This window comes from Cibotium barometz, chromosome 51, assembly GCF_041138505.1.
Source record: "Cibotium barometz isolate CiBa-2024 chromosome 51, ASM4113850v1, whole genome shotgun sequence".
Lineage (NCBI taxonomy): Eukaryota > Viridiplantae > Streptophyta > Polypodiopsida > Cyatheales > Cibotiaceae > Cibotium > Cibotium barometz.
This window is the reverse complement of record NC_141096.1, coordinates 30,425,516-30,445,257: the sequence shown is the minus strand read 5'-3', so window position 1 is coordinate 30,445,257 and position 19,742 is coordinate 30,425,516. Positions and strand designations below refer to the sequence as shown.

The 19,742-nt window shown below is 40.4% G+C and overlaps 1 pseudogene; it reads left to right on the top strand.

The window, feature by feature from the left end:
• The first annotated feature begins 1,673 nt into the window (after positions 1-1,673).
• On the top strand, positions 1,674-3,291 carry LOC147609524 (phospholipase A1-Igamma1, chloroplastic pseudogene; annotated as a pseudogene).
• Positions 3,292-19,742: the final 16,451 nt, after the last annotated feature.

Below are 19,742 nucleotides of genomic sequence, written 5' to 3'. Positions count from 1 at the left end.
CTTTTTAATTTCATAAGAACTCATAGGCTACATTATAATCAAAATGCATAGCTATTTGGACTATATTAGGATCAAAAGCTTTAATTAGCCGATTTCTCATAGCTTTAATTAGCCAATTTCTCATTGCTTTTCAAAGTTTTTGGATATAAATTTCTTCACAAATATATATATATCGTGTAATACAAACCATCTTAGGCTCCAAAATCAATTAGAACTCCAAAATTTAGGTCTTATTGAAAATTCTAAAATATTTAGCTGTCTTAAAAAAAATAACTTTGAGGATTTTTATATCTAATCAAACAATCATAGACTAAGTTTAAATCTTGCATGCATGTTCTTTAGAATGTTATGCTTTGCAGCTGGTGATCTAAATATAAGCAAGGGTTCATAAACATTGTTTTGTTATCAATGCAATTTTAAAAGTTGAGACCCATTACCTTTTCTTCTAGCTAAAATTGAAATATTTAGATATATATTCTTGACCAATTACTTTAGTGGGGAGACATTGATTTATTAGTATAACTAAAATAAATCACCATATAAGCTCACACTATTGCCATATTTTGGGTATCAAAGACTCAATAAATAAAAAGAGATTCTAAGAAGTAAATTTCATTGATTTAATTACCATACATTTTTTGTCATAGAAATTCTATCTCTCATTTCTTAGTAAGGTTTAGGAAAATTTAATAATGAGTCGAGATCATTTTATTGTTGCATGTAGGAACCTACTTTGTAAATTCATAACCTATTTGGATTATAATGCTGGATATATCTCTACTTATGGTGATTTCTCAATTATATTTAAGGTTTTTTTTAATTATTTTAGTAATTTTCCAAGGTTTGCCACATTCATTGTCAATATTAATCGCCATGGACTTCTAGAGAAGTAGGGTGGGTGAAGGAACTGAGACGAAGGGTTTGACACATGCTAGAGGTACAAGAGAGAAGGGGTGGACTATAACGAGCGTGTCGTGTGTTGCTTGCCGAAGTAGCGAGGGTAACAACGCGTGGCTTGGCATGAGAGCCACACGTGTATTAGTAAAGACCTAGGGCATGGAAGCGGACCGGTTTGGCATCGAGCAAGTGTAAAGGCAAGCGGGTTGTAGAGGAGACCTAGTTGTGAACATTCTCAGCAAGGTAAATTCTGAAGACGAAGATCAAGTTGATGATGAAGGATGTTGATCTTGTTAGTGATGAAGAAGAGTTTGAAGCTCATATTTATTTATGAACTTTAGATATATATATATATATTGTGTGTTTGTTTGTGTATGTATGTATGTATATAAATACATACACACACTTGTAATCATGCATATGCACACATAGTCACACGTACATGCACAAACACACTTGAGTGTACGTTTGTACACACATATTTTTAGAGAAACATACCCTCACATGTGCATGCTTGCAACAACTCGCAGGTCACATGCTAGTTATGAAGAATGTGCGGGTCAGAGGCCGACAACAATCGAGCATCCCGGCGGAGGTGGCTTGGCATGCTGAGGTGGAGCGCCGACCAGCTGTTAGCCGCCAGAATCTGTGAAAGGTGTGGCGTACCTATGCTGACTCTGCTGGGTGGCCTCCCTTGAGAAATAAGGCACGTGTCATTTGACGGCTTTATCAATATTGCAGCTTTTTATGGGTGAAAACATCTCCGGTCTAATCGCCAATCTAGTGAAAACATCTCCTCCTCGCTCTCGCGCATAAGCTCTCCTACGGCATTATCAGCGTCATTGGCCGTTACAAGCTCTGTACTAATGGAGTACCCGCCCGCTATTCGCTCTGTACCAATGGAGCCCTCGCGCGCAGCTATGAGCTCTAGTGTACAAATTATGGTTTGCCCGCCCGCTAGACAATATAGTAAAGCCACGTCAAGCGAGGGGACTAGCCACTTGGCAAGTGTGTGGAAGGAAATTCAAGGGCAAAACAACTGGAAGGGCTTCCTCGACGTGGAGCCATTGGATCAGACCCTCCGGGCGGAAATCATCCGCTATGGTGAGCTCGCGCAGGTTAACTACGACGCGTTCGACTCCGACAGTCACTCGGTCTACTGTGGCAGCAGCAGGTATGCCGCCCGGGATCTTTTCAAGAAGGTCGACAAGGAGGACTGCGGCTACGAGGTGACCAGGTACCTCTTCGCCACATTGGACATCAAGCTGCCCAAGTTCCTCCTCCTGTCAGAGAGGGATGCATCGGAGCGGTGGACCGGGGACTCCAACTGGATTGCCTACGTGGCAGTGGCCACCGACAAAGAGATGAAACGGCTGGGTAGAAGAGACATCCTCGTCGCATGGAGGGGCACAGTCATGGGCACGGAATGGGTCGCAGATCTCACAGACGTTCAAACGCGTCCGGATTTCGAGCCAGGCCAGAAAAAGGTGAGGGTGGAAAAGGGTTTCCTAAGCTTGTACACTTCCAAGAAGGCGGGGTCCAAGTTCAATGACACGAGCGCCAGGGAGCAATTGGCATGTGCGCTGAAGAAGCTGTTGAAGAAGTATGAAGGGGAGAAGGTGAGCATAACCATAACAGGACACAGCCTTGGGGCGGCACTGGCTGTGTTGAGCGGTTATGACATATCAGCCAACATAGGTCAGTGGAACGGCGGCGGAGCTGGGCAGGCACCGATTATAACGGTCTTCTCTTTCGCAGGGCCTAGGGTGGGAAACTTGGCCTTCAAGCACAGAGTGGAGGAGTTGGGGTTGAAGGTGTTGAGGGTGGTCAATGTGCATGACACGGTGCCTAAGGTACCTGGATTCAACGTGAATGAAAGAGGGGTGTGGGGCGCCATAGCAGCCATGGGTTGCGGCCCACTGCTCGACTTGTGGCCATGGGCCTACTTCCACGTGGGCCAGGAGCTCCGCCTCGATAGTCATGTTTCACCCCACCTCCGAAAGCCTTCTTTCTTCTCCACACGAAACCTGAATCTCCACCACAATCTTGAGGTCTACCTACACACACTAGATGGCTTCCAGGGATTCGGGCGGAAGTTTGCGTCTGTGTTCGCTCGAAACCCTGCCCTAGTGAACAAGTCATCCGACTTTTTGGTGCATAAGCTATTTTTCCCATCCCATTGGTGGCAGGAAAGAAACAAGGGCCTCATAAAGAACCAGTATGGTCAGTGGTCACTTGCCCCTCGGCCCAAGCACCACCGCCCAGAGAACCAGCAACCCTGAGTAAGTAATGATACAACAGGTGGTGGTTGGGTAATGATATATAGATAGGTGCTCGTTGTAAATACTACATATTTCACTCTGGAAATCACAAGATCAAAATTGATGGTCTTGAAATCACAAGAAAAGTAAAGTCATAGATTATTGCTTTTGTTTAATATCTCACGTCTCGTTTTGAGTTGGGTGGAACACCTCTTTCTATGGCCAAGCCTCGCCTACACAAAAGACTACATATTTCACTCTTGAAATCACAAGCAAAGTAAAGTGATAGATTATTGCTTTTGTTTAATATCTCACATCTCGTTTTGAGTTGGGTGGAAAACCCCTTTCTATGGCCAAGCCTCGCCTACACAAAAGAGGATATCATCGTTTTAAAAGATTGAGCCAAAATTTTAGTGTTATTAGAACCACTCTGCTCTTATCGAAAATTGTAGTGTTATGAGACCCAATGTGATCTTATCCAAAAAAATTGCAACCCATCACCTACTCCTCCACAAGTAACATTTACTCTTTTAGAACATCTTTTTCTTTTGAAGTTAGATGTGATATTTGTTTATTTGTTCTACTCTTTTGACCACATGTTTGACATAAGACTTTTATGGTCTTAATTTATATATCGGGTTGTATAGGTCATTATCACCTTCCATGGGCATTAATATATCTTTGTTGCTTTTTTTCTTTCTATCTCTATCTTTCATTTCCTCTCTCTCCTTCATTCTATTGTATTTGTCATATAATAGTTTGACCAAGTACTAGCTAGACTTAAAAAAGGATTCACAAAGAGGAATGCCTTAATGAGGCTTCAGAAGGGGAAGCATCGCATTGATCTAAGTAAAAAATATACTAGCTAGTTTCAATCCGCGATTTTACACTCTTGATCACATGTTTAAGAGATATATAGTAAACTCAAAATTCATCAAATTAAGGTGCCCTTTTTCAAAACAAGTTCTACCAATGTTAAAGAACCCTGTTGTTTTGTTGTGTTGATAGATTTTGTACATCTCAAAACTCGGTTTCATCCTTTATTATTAGTTCTTTTTTGGCTTTTTTCCCTATGCATCGAAAGCCTCCTCATTGGTGGACACCCCTCACCGCTGTTGGTTCTCCTCTAGTAAATCATCTATACAAAAATTGTCAAATTTTTTGGTATACTTAGATGAAGAAAACTACTACACACTACCATGGTCTTTCTCTCTGTCTCTAAACCAACCTATGAGCTACCTCTAGTCTTAACTATAACTAATGTTGATGGGTGTGAACAGCCCCTAGCATTAATAACATTAGCTTAGACTAATCATTTGTGGAATTGATTATTACAAGATGTCATATCAAGAAGTGTTTCAAAGCAGGTTAGTGGGGAGTTAGGATCTTGTGGAGATTATGGGAGCCCAATAGTCACATGGGTAGCTTAGCAGTCACATGGGTATCCCAAGAGTTACAATATGGGTATCCCAAGAGTCACATGAGTATCCCAAGAGTCACATGGTTGGATGGCTATATAAATCCCCTCTTGTATGCAAATTGGATATGATATGACTATTGTATACTTAGATGAAGAAAACTACTACACATACCATGGTCTTTCTCTCTGTCTCTAAACCAACCTATGAGCTACCTCTAGTCTTAACTATAACTAATGTTGATGGGTGTGAACATCCCCTAGCATTTTGGCATTAGCATGGGTGTGAACACCCCCTAGCATTAGTAACATTAGCATGCACTACAAGACAATGCTGCCATACACGCGTTTCATACACGCGATAAATTACGAACGCGTGTATGGTCGCGCTTGTATTTGAATAGAATCGGGCGCGTGTATTTTAGCATTTAAGTTCGCGTGTATATTTGCATTTATCAACGCGTGTATAAACGCGTTTATATACACGCATAAATACACGATAATATTTACGGGATAATACTCGCTATTATACACGGATAAATACACGCCACTGTATACGGATTAATACACGCATGGCAGAGAAAAACTGAAAAAAAACTGAATTCCTTAACAAAATTAAAAACTATTTTCCTTAAACCATCTCATAGTACATTACAGTATACATCATTACACAATCCCACTACATGCATTTACAACAATGAAATATATTCAAAAATAAATCATGCATATGAGATGATAGAAATGTCATCAATTTAGAACATACAGTGACGGATTGGTTAGGGTTCGATCTCATCTTCAATAAGATCCATCCTTGTCAAACGATCAACATCAATATCCATTTGATCAATTGGTAAGGCTACGATTAAATTTATTCCACTATCGATATTCTGTACTCCATTGATAATGGTATCGATGTCCTGATCATCCTCATCAACATCACCATCATCCTCAATGGTAGGGTCATTCTCATGATCATGAGAAATGGCATGCTCATCCTCATTATCACGATCATCTCTTATTTCTTGATCATCGATCACAACATCTTCAATGGCATGTTCGACGTCATCTTCATTGCGGCTTGTTACATCCTCCATATGCTCCATATCAGTGAATGTATTATACATCACTTTGGAACGTGGTGCAATAGGGATGACGTACCACCATTTGATGTCATGCACCATTGGTAGATAGATAACCTACTCAAATACACACAGTACAGTAATTAATTAGCATATCAAAAGTCAAGGGGTACGCGAGCTTAGATATATATGTACATGAAACACATTAGTAAAAAAATGCATACCTGCTCACATTGTTGTGGCAATACGAACCTATCTTTCTTTGTTTGCCAGAACATGGCGTTTTATCGTTGCATCAGGCCCTTTTTCCACCACGTTCATTTGCCATTTGACATCCAAAACATACACAAAGAAGCGACGAAAGTCAAGCCTAAATATGTCTTGGATTATGCCACAATAATCATCCATTTTTCCATTAGCTCCCTCAAAGCTACTAATGACACCGCAATCTTGTGTATTTCTCTTTTCATCAATTCTTTGTGTTCGAAAATGCTTGCCTTCACACCATATAGCATTGAACATAGTGCACTGGACCAAAATAGAAGCAATATTAATATTGTGTAAGCAATGTGAATAAATATTAAAAGCAAATCACTTACAACTAATGCAAAACATTAGTTATATGTACCTTTGACATGCATCCTCGTGCATACTCCCATTCTTCTGCCGTGATATGCAGCCCCTCGTCACTCTCTGCTCTCTCCATTTCCTCATGCAACCAATCAACATGGATATCATTCGGAAGTGTTGCTAGATGCTTAGGGTACGCCTTCCGAGAGCCATGTTGCCTCCGAAAGAGAGCTCTTTCTGCTTGCCTTTTTGTCTTTGCATCCTCATATCTTGTAACCCATCTGCTCATCACATCACTATTAAGGATACAAGTGAAATTGAGATCATCAATCAATGTTCTGTCAATTACTTTACTCTGTCCTTTTCCTTGAGGCACAATAGAGGTCATCCTCAAGTCCTCTTCATTGCTCCATAGTCGTGGCAAAGAGCTGTCCACCTGACCAAGAAATTCTGAAATATATACAAGAGACTCTTGTATCAACCAACCCTCGGCCATGCTTCCTTCAGGCCTTGCACTTTGCCTCACAAAGTCTTTTAAGGTCTTCATGAAGCGCTCTAGAAAGAACATCCAACGTGCATGCACAGTACCACATAAAGCAATTTCGTCCACTAAATGCACAATGAGATGTAGTTGACTTGTGAGAATGGTTCGCGGAAAAGTCTCCTCTACCAAACAAACCACCTCCACTGCCATAACACGCGCATCATCCAACGTGGCTGGATCAATTGCTTTGGAACTAACATATCTGAAAAATAAATAAATAGTACGTTATACCTCATGCACGTTCATTTTGCAAGGTATAATGAAGGGTGATCTGAGCATGGGTTTTACATACCTCACAAGCTCGCCCATCTTATAAATACATTTTTTCAAACTCTTATTCGCACAATGGTCGATGCTAGTAGGTAGTATGAACTGCGCACATAAGAGCACATTTATGGTTTATGGCATTACAAAATTTAATTTCAACGTACGTACAAGACTTGGAAAACACTTACTTGAAGCATCTTGTGCCAATCGTGGGACTTCAACCCATATAGTTGCTCAACGCCTCTTTTCTTAGTGGTTGTAAAGGCTCCCTTCAATGATCTCATGCATCCAGTGGGAGTACGCAAAGTGGTGATGGCCTGCTTTACCTGCTTCTCCTCTTTCTTTGATATAATCCATGGTGCAGGCGGAAGACGAACGTGCCCACCCACCTCTCGTGGCCAAGCTTGACGCATACGTCCTGCGACCCGCAAGTCCTCACGTACGCTAACATTGTCTCGTTTACCAGTAATATGTTCCCAAATACCAGATCCCACATTCTTGAAGATGTGCATGGGATCAAGAAGATGGTTGATCTTAAGATGGGTCCAATATGGCAGCCGAAAAAAAATGGAGTACCTGCACAAGGGATTGCTCTATGTGACCTTTAATCCAATTAGAGACTACACAAAACAAGATTGAAAAAATATCACTATACCTGTTCATGCCATCTGGAGGAAGAATAGTTGTAGACTCCCAAATACGCTTCCAATCTTTTGCACGAAGTGTTTGTGGAGGAATGTTACTCTTACTAGCAACATATTTAGGATGATCTGAGGGGAGAAATCGATGATGATTATCGAATATAGTCTTACACAAACCATCAGCATACTCATGTACTAACGAAGGACCACAAACAGGACATGCATGTTTACCCGATGTTTTCAAACCTGTTAAAATATAAATAAAAGTTAGAATAATAAAGTCAAACCGTCTAATTAATATATATAGCCAATAGTAATAGAGTAGGGAGGTAATTAGAATTCTTACCAGAACAATCGCTGTATCCTGGAAAGTCATGCATTGTCCACATCAACACTGCTTTTAAGTCGAAGTGTCGAGAGGAGGGAGGCCTACTAATGTCCACCACCGCAACACCTCTCCATAGTTCCTCCAACTCATCAATCAGTGGTTCAAGATAAACATCCATATGCTTGACTTTATGTTTCCCTGGAATTAGAAGGGATAACATAAGATGTCCCTTCTTGATCGCCATTGATGGTGGAAGGTTGTAATTCACCAGCACAACTGGCCACACGCTGTATGCGGTGCTTTTGAAACCAAATGGATTCACTCCATCCATACCCAGGCCAAGTCTCAAGTTTCTGGGCTCTGTTTTAAAGCTGGGCCACTCATCTTCAATATGCTTCCAAGCAGGAGTGTCTGCGGGAATTCTCCACATGCCATCATCCGATCGATGTGAGGAATGCCATGACATGAGCTCTGCTATGGATTTGCACTTGAACATGTGTTTGATGCGAGGAATTATAGGAAAGTGTCGCAAGACTTTACGAGGTACATCAAAACTCTTCATATCTGTTCTGTACCTTGCTTCACCACAAGTGGGACATGTCAGAGCCTCCTTATGCGTCCCACGAAATAGAATGCAATCATTGACGCATGCATGTATTTTATCATAATCCAGTCCTCCAAGAGATGTCACATAGCGTCTCGCTATGTCTCTTGAGGTGGGTAGTCTATTTTCCTTTGGAAGCATGTTTGACAATAGCCTGCATCCAATATCATCAATTATAATTAGTCTTAAATCCTAAACCTTAAACCACTAATTCAAATTTATAAGTTAGAATGCTTACTTCAACAATGCGTCAAGACTTGCATTGCTCCATCCATAAACTGTTTGTATATTAAGTAGTTCAAGGGAAGCACGTAAAACTGAGAATGTGCACCCTTCAAACACCGGTGTCGATGAAGCTTTATAAAGATGCTCTTGTTCCATATCATCGTCGTCCATACCTTTGGGATCATCCTTAAAAAGATTCCGCACCATATCATCAAGCACCTCCTCTTCCACAACTTCGTGGGGTGCAGGGCTATTGTCGTCCCTTTCCCACTCATCTCTAACAATAGATCCCGAAGCTCCAGCATCATCTCGTCGACGCTTTACGTGCTCTCGTCGCGCGTAGGGTACCATGTTAGGGTGTGGTACTGCATCCTGTTTCAATTTATCAAATTATATGTTACAACTCTATTAATTTAATTTGGATACCATGAGTCATTTGAATACCATCAATTTACATCTACTCACCTCTAAACCTGTTTGATTCCATTCTCCATACATGGAGATGTGATTCAAGGTAATTCGACGTGCTCGTACAATGCATCCTTGACATCGATTGCACATACATTTGATCCGTTGTCCCAACCACACATCGCGATTACGATGACGCATTGTCTCATCTTCCCCAGAACTGCTTGAAGAGGTTGATGACATCCTGTGTACAAACCAGAAAATACAAACTCATTATATATTTTTAATGAAAGCACAAAATCGCATGTATTCACGCGGCTATCTCCTAAAACTTTCGTGTATAAACGCGGCTACTTCCTAAAAAACGCGTGTATTCACGCGGCTAATTTCTGCAAAACGCGTGTATAAACGCAGCTAAAATCCTATACACGCGAATATACCTGCGTTTGTAAACGCGAACATAAACGCGGCGGCATATTTAAACTAAAAATAGCCCGCCTTCCCCAAATATAGATTTTGAACTTAGAAATCAACAGTGCATGCGTTTTCGCCTATTTTCGCCTCTTCCAACAGCAAGGAGGGAGCAGAGAAAGGAGCACACACACGGGAGAAGGAGGGAGCAGAGAAGGAGCAGAGAGGACTCACTTTTTCAGAGGTGAGTCACTTTGTCCTGTGCCTTGTCTCTTTTGTCAGATTTGTTTACTTTGCTCTTTGCTCTTTGGGTTTGTCTTTTTGCACACGATTGGGTTGCTGCATCCTGACAGGGGCGACAATGGCTGGTCCTTTTATAAGGACATTCTGTCTTTGTCGGGGGGTCGGTCTTTTCGAAAAAACATTTTCGCAGGTCGCGTGTACAAACGCGTGTACAAGCGCGTGTAACCTGTCTGCAGAGTTTTTTCACGCGCATATACACGCGTTTTTGGCCGGGTGTATACACGCGTTTTTTGACGGGTTTATACACGCGTTTCTGCAGACAGAAAATTGCGGCGTTTCAGATTTCATGGTTTGCAGGCAATTAACTTGTGTAATGACAATGTGTGAGTCAAGAGACAGCCCATGATGTACATGATGATGTTTGTTGCAGGTTCTTTATGGATATTCCAGGTTCATCATCCGATCCATTTGCGTACAGCAATTGGTTGATGGAGATGATGAATCACTTTGGGCGCCAACCTGGTCCGGTTGAGCTTACAGAGTATATGTATGCCCATCCCCCTCCTTCCCTGCCTGGTGTCTATACCCCTACCGCGAGTATCCAGGGCACTCCAGTGCCGTCTATTCCTCCGAGTCCGACGAGACGGCATGCAGCTTCTCCTCTTCCACGTCCACCGAGGAGACATACCTCGTCCCAGACACACTCACGTACACCCTCACAGCCACCATCACGTGCTCCCTCAGAGCCACCGTCACGTCAGGGCTCACAGCCACCGTCACGTAGACAATCCCCCAGTCGTGACTCCACCCGCAGCAGTAGGAAGAGTGGGAGTGGAGGATGCGGCGGGTGCTTTGGTGGGGGAGGTGGGGGAGGTGGGGGAGGTAGTAGGGCACGGGGTGAGAGAGGAGATAGAGGGAGAAGAGTTAGAGGAGACAGTTCGGAAGAGGAGGAGATGAGAGAGATGGAGAGAGTGGTTTGCTATGATGTGACGGATAGGGGCGGGATAGTGATGGATGCGAGGGGGAGGGAGGTAATGGAGTACATGCGTGGGGTAGTATCAAACTCATATAGAAATTGTTTTATTAAATTTAAAGATCAAAATAGCCGATTAGTTGGGGAGGTGATAGAGGCTGTACACAGTCGGTACCCCAATCCCCCACATGCTACATTCTCGGATGTATGGGGAAGGACGCGAATAAGGGAGATCTTAAGTAATAAAAGATCTCACCTTAAAAAACTCGCGTACGATGACCGGCTAAATGTAGCTGCGGGTGGCTATCCTGCCGAGAAACCTGCCACTGCGCACAAACGCGAGTGGAAGGAGGCAAAGAAACGAGCAGAGGGTGGCGTGAAGAGCAGGCAGCATGTGGAGGCACGACGGATCCAGATGGAGACCGTTGGATCTTCGCATTTCGGATCTGGCGGCGTCGAGTCATGGGAGGCAGAGTTCGTAAGTATCCTGTCACTTTATTTGATTGTTTACTTAATTCATTGATTCTATGAATTGTTTTAATCTTACAAATTGTGTTGATTATGATACAGCGACGGGTTATGGGGAGGAAGCCCACAACCCACGATACTGCGTATGCTCGCCGGCATAGCAGACGTGACACGTGGGCCATCTTCAGAGCCGAGGGACGTATTACGGACGCGCAGTTTGAGTTGGCCATGAGACCATACGGTCGACAGGTACTTGAAAATTCGTAACGAATGGTTTTGGTTTATTGAATTGCATATATATATACTTATATACTATATATTACTTGAATAGGCACGAGCTGCTGATGATCCACCGGCCGCCGCTGCAGAGGGTGGACGTGAGCACTACTCCTCGGACATTCCGACCGATGCGAGCTCATCTGAGCATGGGGGGAGCACCGAGTCATCATCTGGGTCTGAGTAGTACTCAGACTTGTAGTATCACATTCCATATTTAGGATGTGATTGTATATATTTTTTTGTAAACTCAAGCCATGGGCTACTTCGAGATATGGACTCCCTTGTATACATGTATGAAATTTTGATAGTAATATTGAATTGATTGATCGATAGTATTACATTCATGTCTGTCTTGAATCGTGTAATGACAATGTATGCATTCATGTCGTTCTTGTCTTAATCTCCCTCGTGCATATGTTCTTCGTGGATGGTCTAATGGGATGGTCTAATGCACCAAAAACCCTAAACCAGAGAGTGCTATTGGGTGCTGGAATGCTGGAACAGTATTCAGGCACCAAATAGCACTCTCTGGATTTTTTTTTTTGCTCTCTGTTCGCGTGTATAAACGCGAAAAGAGTGGTTAGCAAACACCATAAGATAAGATAAACACAAATATTAGTCTACTTGATAAACACAAAGATTAGCAAGGAGTATTCCCAATCTATTCAATAAGAGAGCAAGCATAAATGACTTGTCTCTAGAATAGATGACTCTCCAAAGTAATACACTACAAAGGCTACAACAAAGAAGTGTACACCCACATAGGGTGTGGGGATATTTATACATCTAGCCAAGGGGGAGTGCCTAGATCAAGTGGGCGTGCCACTTGTCTCCATAAGATTATCATCCACAACATATCCATTATACCTAAGGTCACCTCTTGGACCACTATGATTGTGCCGCTTCATAATTTCGTATAAATAATTTTCATAAATTTTTGTTGTAGAAATTGTGTAGAATGTTTTGTTAGGACATCTAACATGTTTTGACAAAAATTTATGTTATAGGAAATTTTTGGTTTTGGTCATTTTTCAGGTAGTTGCCATTTTTGTGGATGATTTTTTATTAGGTTAGAGGTGGACTTAGTGGAAGTCTTGTATGAGAGAGTTTTTCTGTTTTGTACATAGAACAACTTTGCTCAAGTGAAATCTTTGTGATTCACATTATTTCATATCCGTTTGGTGACTCCAAAGTGGGTTTTGAGTGGTTTTGTGCTAAAAATGTGCCTAGATTTTTGTGTCAAGATATTGCAGGTCCTAAACAAAGGTCAAGAATAAAGATTTAGCCTCAGACTAAGACATACAAAGTCAAAGAGGAGGATGGAATGTTTGAGATGAGATATTGAGCATCCTCATCGAGGTAACCGAGGCGCAAATGGCGCACCATGAAAAAGGGTTGTTTTCCTAATAATCTCATGGGAATGATGATTACGTATGAAGAAAGCTTCCCGAACACGCTTTTTCCAAAAAGGACATCATCAAAAATATGGCATGCGGATTGAAAAAGATCCAAAAGGGCTACTTTTGCCTTTAGATGTGAAGAAGAGGAATACACAAAAAATCGAAGAAGAGATTGAGAGTGCGAGTGCGAGTGCGTGTGCGTGTGCTTAGCCAAGCATTATTAGAGGTGGGGGAGAAACTGACTTGATATATTTGGTTATCACTCAGGCCATTGATAATGCATGAGAGGGCTTTTGCATCATTGCTCTCCCATTTTGTAATCATATAAGGACTCCTTGCATTTGGTTTCCTCTCATTCCCATTCACAATTTCCTAAAGCTATCTATCTGTCAAACACATTTGCATCTTGATGGCCCAAGTGTGATACTTAGATCCATCAAACCTATCTCCCATTTTGAAATACCCATTTCCATTTCTCCCCATTGTTATAAAATGAGAAAACTACCCTCTCTGAACCCTCCAAAGATAAGGGTTTATACAAAAAAATAAGATATGAGTACTACTACTCTTCCACTGTAACACGTCGAGGGCATAATAGCATTTTCTAGTAGCATTTATTTTTTTGGGATGTCGGGGATTCCACTCACTACTCCGCAGCAAAATAGCACTTCCCACGAGTGCCTATAGCAACAAATTTTCATTGTTCCTCCGCAACGCTTATAGTAGTGCCTTTTCGCCTATTGAGCAACACTTATAGTAGGAAAATTTTGCTGCCATATTGTGATTTCGCTACTATTCGTCGTTGTTCCATAGCGCTTGTAGCAATGCCTTTTCGTTGCTCATCAATAGCGCTTGTAGCAGGGAAATTTCGCTACTATATTGTGATTTTGCTATTGTGCAACGAAAATAGCAGTGAGATTGTGGTGTTATTTTCATTGCATAAAATTCAAGAGAATTGTTGGATGTTGAATTAAGTTATATATGTCACATACACACAGAAAATGATTTATAGTTTTAAAAAAAACATCCATCAAAACCGTAGGAGCCATGCTTCAAGCAAAAAAAAAGATAGTTAAAAACTTTTGAGAAGTGAAACAATGTCAAGATCATGAACCTATCCCATCTTGTAGTAAATCCATATGTGTTGCTTCATCAATGTCTACATCTAAATGAAAATATGGGGTTTCATCTAAATATTAATATCACTATCATGATCTAATGAAACATTGCCATGATTCATAGGTGATTCATCATCTTCTTCGGATTGATGTTCCTCATGCTCTCGACCTCCTCCAAAATGTTTTCATCATCATCTTCTTTCAATAAGTTGATTTGAGGTAGTTTTTGGACCTCATCTAGAGATTTGATCTCCGCATCTTGATCTTGAAAGATATGTTTTGAACGAGGGGAAACTTGTATAACATACCACCACTTTGGATCAATTCGATTGGCATGAAACACAACCTAATATCACAAAGCAAAGGGGTTACACTTTTATTATACTACATCAGGATTTAATTTGGGATTGGTTGGATTGCTAATCTATTAGAAGTGTTGAGATAGTACGAAATTATCTTTCTCATCATTCCAAAACTTGGTGGAATCAATCTGAAAAAACCTATTTAGATGTTTCTTTACAATTGCTTGATTACCTCTATATATCAACTTGAACCATTTGACATCAAAGATGAATAGACTAAACGCTCTAAATTCAATCTCAAGAATATATTGAATAGTTCCACAATACTCAAGATTGTCCTCTATGACATTGGTATCATGTCTACTATCTCAAATTTTTTGCTTAAAAGTTGTCATCACACAACAATCAAATGTCTCTTTTAGAATCCACCGTGAAAAAGTGTCTTCCCTCTGACTATATTGCATTATATATACTTTGCACTAACATTAAACCAAAGCATGACATTTAGTATAGTGCATTAAAAAAGGTGTATCCATGAGACAGAGATAAAGAATGTACTTACTTGAGGTTCACATCCTCTTGCATACTCATGCTCTTCTCTTGTGATCATCTCTCCATTTTGCGATGCCATCAATATTGCCATACAAAGCTATTCTAAATTGATCACATTTGGTAGAGATTCCAACCTGGCAAGAATGGCAAGCATCTATTTTAAGCTCTTCTCTCATGCTCACATCTATTGATTGCATCATTGTATCTCCCAATCAACTTCTCCATGAAGGGACTTTTAGAATGTAGAATGTATTCACCTTGTGGCAGAATGCTTCATCGAGTCTTCATTGCCTTCCTTTTTCCTGAAATACATTAGTGATTAGTTGGTCATCCTTCGCATTGGTGCACAAACATGGCATGGAAGGATGTATACGAGCTGATAGATATTTTGAGATATACACAAGCTACTCTTGCATCAATCATCCCTCTGCCATGCTTGCTTCTTCCCTTGCTCTTTGTCTCAAAAACTCCTTTAAGGTTTTTATGAACCTTTCAAGGAAAAACATCCATAGAACATGAACAACACCACATAACACCACTTCATCAACCAAATGCACCACAAGATGCAATTGACTAGTGAGAATTGTTCTAGGAAAGTTATCCTTAATTATACACATTGCCTCAATAGTTTTGAGATAAGCCATCTCAATCGATGTAGGATCTATCTCCTTTAAGGATATGTACCTACATACGTAGCATCATGTGTACTATTTACCAATACATAACTTGTGAGCACATGAGAATACCAAATATGTAATATAACATGGCTAGTGAGAATTGAAGAGGAGATTCATACCTCATCAAGCTTCCCATTTTGAAAATAGCCTCTCTCACCTTCTTGTCTCCACAACCAACTATAGCAATTGGAAAAATAAACTATGTATAGAAAAAAATGGAAGTTAGTTTATGAGCCTACAAATTATGTACCATAAAGAGAAAATGAAAGAGAATACCTATAATATCTTGTGCCAATCATGTGTCTTGAGGCCATATAATTGTACCTCTCCTTTCTTTTTGGTCTTTATGAAGGCACCCTTCAGTGAATCCATTACTCACGTTGGTGTACAAAAAGAGGCAATCACACTTTTCACCTTATTGTGCTTCTTCTTGGTTAATACCCATGGTGCCTTTAGTAGGACCATGTTGCCACTCTCACTTTCAATTGGCCATGCACTTTGAAGGTGTCCAATATTTTGTAAGTCATCCCTTGCACCCTTTATATCTCTTTTGCTAATTAAATGGTCCCAAATATTTGTTTGCCACATTCTTAAAGAAATGCATGGGATCTAAGAGACGATTGATCTTCATGTCACACCAATATGGAAGTTGAAAGAAGATTAAGTGTCTAGACATCCCATCGGGTGGTGGATTGGGGTGCTTCTCCATGCCTCAAACCAATATCTACCTCTCATCACACAAGTGCTGAGACCTCATGTGGCACATACTTGGGATGTGAAGGAGGGAGAAATAGATGATGTTTGTTATACACCACCTTCTTAAATGTAGAGGGTGTTTGCAAAACAAGTGATGGTCCACAAATTGGAAATGCATGATTTTAGGAGGTTTCTAAAACTATTTTAAAATTGAGATGATTGAGATAGATATATAAACTTAAAGTTTAGATGTTAAAGCTTAAAGTTATCCAGTTCAAGTAGGTATGTGAGAACTCCGAGAACTCGAGGTAGTCATGCATCGTCCAAAGAAAAAATCCTTTCACCTCTGCCTCATGCCTGTTTACTGGCCTTGAAATGTTATGTACTTTGATACCTCGTTGTAGTGTCTCAAGCTCCTCAATCAAAGGCTCGAGGTACACATCCATGTTCACCATATTATACTTGCCTGGTACAAGGAGAGCAAGCATGATATGACCTTTCCTGATTGCCACCAATGGAGGGAGATTATAATTCACCAATACAATAGGCAAAGTAGACCATGATGTGGACTTGAAGCCAAATGACTTAACACCATCCATGCCTAAGACAAGACATAAGTGACAGGGCTTACCTTTAAACTTTGGCCATTGATTCTCCACATGTTGTGATGCCAGTGAATCAGCTATGATCCTCATGATGCCATCGGTTGAGCAATGATGAGTAGCATGTAATTTCATGAGTTTCAGCAATCCTCTTACATTTAAACATGTGTTGGATGTGAGGATTGATAGAGGTGTCTCAAAGCCTTTTGTGGAACTTTATCTCCTTGCAAATCATCCCTATAGCACCTCTCCCCACATTTTAGACATTATGTTGTATCTTTATTAACCCCTCTAAATAGCATGCAATCATTGAGACATACGTGTATTTTTGTGTAATCCATACCCAACATAGAGAGAATTTAATGACAACCATGTTGTATCTTTATTAACCCCTCTAAATAGCATGCAATCATTGAGACATACGTGTATTTTTGTGTAATCCATACCCAACATAGAGAGAATTTAATGACAACCATGTTGGAAATATACAAACACGAAGAGATACGGACATAGTAACTTAGAGATAGAGAAGGAGGAAGAGAGTTACACCATATACGCCTTCAGAAGACTAGTTCATATTGATTGAGTTTATATGTATATAGGTGAGATCTAGGTCAAGTTAGGGTGTGATATATATAGCTCCAACACCCCCACTCAAACAAAGGTCTCTATCTGCAAGTGAAAAAACCCCTTGGGGAGTACAAGGGAAAAACCAAAGCCCCTATACAAACATATCATATACAAAAGATCAATGTGCATAATGTGAGAGAGTATCTAGAAGGATACAAAAATACATTTTGCACAAGTTTAATTATTCAGGGTGTGAGTGTGAAAAGTATTAATCTCCAAAGCATGAAGCTGCAACAACTTGGAGTTCTTTGAAACGTACCCAAATTATGTTCTATATTCTAACATAAAATTTTCCAAATCATGCAGAAAACAAAATCACTCATACTTCAGAAAAATGAAGAGTTTTTCAATAAATCATATTCATTTGCAAAATCCAAAGTAACAGTAATATTTGTCAATACAAAAATCTAAAAAAATCATAGAGAGAGTCACCAACAATAGATCTAGCCAATAGGGCCTTTCTCTGACACACCCATCCACCAAACCACCATCTGGACGTCGTGGCTATCCTGGGTATACCTCTAGTAAATTTCATCCACTCTGGGTTCTACCAAATGGCTCCCAAAGGGCATAAATAACAATCTTTGTTCGGTGTTCCCTGTCTAAGGACAGCCGCCCGAATCTTAAAATCTCTCTCTCTATCCTCCTGTACAAGAAATTCCTCAAGGCTATGAAAGAAGCCCAAAAAAATAGCCCACAAGAATTAGTAGATTATCATGCACGAAATCATCAAAGATAGAATTTTTTTTCTAAAAACATGCGTTCAAACCAAATCTTTTCTAAAAACTAGAAAGTGGTGTCGGATTTGTTTTATGAATGCCGGCCACCACATGCGAAATCTCCCAAATATCTGAACACAGACTTTATTTGTCCTATGATGAACTAACTTTCTTTAATTCGCCTTTCTTTATCTACACCCTCATGATGCGAGGTCGTATTACTGAAAATTAATGGTCAAATTGGTGTCTAGGCCTCGTTTCGGGCACTCGTTGCGGCAGTTATATTTATTATGTAAACCCCCATATGAGTTTCCTTTAGGCTAAACCACTCACTATGACCATATTATACATTATCTAACATGGTTAAGTATAGAATAGAAATCACATACAAATGACACCCCAAAACATGCATAAAAAGTCCCAAAATTGACTCAAAATCGACATATCTAAATTACTAAATTTGTGACCAAACTTAATCTTTTATGTCGACTAAGTATTTCCTACTATTCAACATTGAATATAGATGCTAAAAATCACCGAATCAAAATCGACATATCTAAATTACTAAATTTGTGACCAAACTTAATCTTTTATGTCGACTATGCTAAAAATCACCAAATCAAATGGATCTAAAAATACGTACATATGAGTACGTCACATTCTCCCCGAGTAAAAAAAAAAAGAGCGTTGTCCTCAGCGCATGAACTGAGGATAGTGAGTCCTCATATGATCCTCGAAAAACCAAGTGGCATCTTCAATTGGATATGTCTTCCATTTTATTAAGAGATCGACTATTTCCCGATGTCTAAGCTTATTAACCCTGCGATCCAAAATTGCCTCTGGTTCTATCTCAAAATTGCCCACTTCCTCCACTCTTGTACTGTCACCCAATAAGTGATTTGGATCAGCTAAACATACTTCTTCAATAAGCACTGAGACTCTTAGGGCAGCACAGCCAGTTGAAGACTTTGATGTTCAGAGCAGCAACTATGCAGTGCCCATGCTTCCAGGTGTCTTGATTGGTGGTAAAGATTATGTTTTCCTCCATGATATAGAGTGTATGTTCAATTTGAGGGAGGACTATGCCATTTCCCTTATTGCCCAGGCTTCAAGGCTTGACAAGGAGGTTGGCATAGAGGATGACCATTCACTGCTAGCTTTGGAAACAACCTTTGATCCTGCAGAGGCCCTTACTATTTGTTTCAAAGAGGCTGAAAGTTTCCAAGAGCCAGATGAAGCTGCCTTCCAGCTCACCCAGGAAGCTATGAATCTCTCATCACTTCATAAGGAAAAACTTAAAGAAGAGGCTGGACTGGAGGGGAGAGGAATAAATCTTTGGAAAGATGAACTTCTTGTTGCTGATGAAAATGAGAGGGTATGATATTATTACTTCAAATCAAATACTTTATGTTGTGTTTAAATGTTTTGTAG